Source organism: Octopus bimaculoides, chromosome 14, assembly GCF_001194135.2.
Source record: "Octopus bimaculoides isolate UCB-OBI-ISO-001 chromosome 14, ASM119413v2, whole genome shotgun sequence".
NCBI lineage: Eukaryota > Metazoa > Mollusca > Cephalopoda > Octopoda > Octopodidae > Octopus > Octopus bimaculoides.
The window spans coordinates 29,614,029-29,615,008 of record NC_068994.1 but is presented as its reverse complement, the minus strand read 5'-3'; the positions used below and the strand labels follow the sequence as shown (position 1 = coordinate 29,615,008).

General features: G+C 40.0%; 1 protein-coding gene across 1 annotated transcript in view; it reads left to right on the top strand.

Annotated features, from left to right (window-relative positions):
• Positions 1–980, top strand: part of LOC106876258 (uncharacterized) — a 103,153-nt gene that overhangs the window by 93,254 nt on the left and 8,919 nt on the right. The gene's annotated exons all lie outside the window — the stretch shown is intronic.

The window sequence follows — 980 nt, the reverse complement described above, 5'->3', positions numbered from 1 at the left end:
ATATATATATATATATATATATATATATATATATATATATATACATACATACATACATACATACATACATACATACATACATACATACATACATACATACAGGGTGCGGTGAATGAAAATAACACTGACATCTCATTTGACTAAAGAGTAAAGTTATTCAATTAAATCGACTTTGGCTTTAGCCATAGCCTCCAGACGACTTCAGAATCTCCTGCAATCTCCTTGTTTAAGTTGATGAATGCTACCATAATCCTTGCCTTTGGGGTTATAAGGAGTTTTGTTAGTCTCTCGCTCAACTGCACCCCACACATAATAATCAAGGCGGTTGCTGTCTGGGGAGTTAGGTGACCAGATGTTAGGGGTGATATGGTCGCAGAAATTGTCTGACAGCCATGACTGGGTTCTCCTGCTTGTGTGGCATAGTGCAGAATCCTGTTGCCAGACATAGGGTCTTCCAGCAGTCACCCACTTGACCCAGGGCAGCACTACCTTCTCCATGCACTTGATGTAGGCCTCCGTGTTGAGTCTGATGCCATGTGGGGAGATGAATGGAGGGACAACATCGCCATCACTAGTGATCACTCCAAACACCTTGGTGTTGACTAGATGCTTGATTTGATTTTTATCACTCTCGTTACATGTCCTCAGATTGACACCCAAACACTCTGAAATGTTTGTATTGGAGCTTCCGGTACGAATGTCAAGCAGTACAGCATGTCGTTTCCAAATTTATGGCAGAGTTAATTGCGTCATAGTGGTGTTTTTCTCACATAGGGTGTCCAGCTGACCCTACTATACTGTGTAGTCAACAAAATCAAAAACAGACAATGTGCATGCGCGAAATTAAAAAGACAAAATGGTGACAATTTATCCATCGTACCCTACGTGCGTGTGTGTGTATGTATGTGTTTGTATGTATGCATGTATGTATGCATGTATGTATGTATGTGTGTGTGTGTATATTTGTATATATATATATA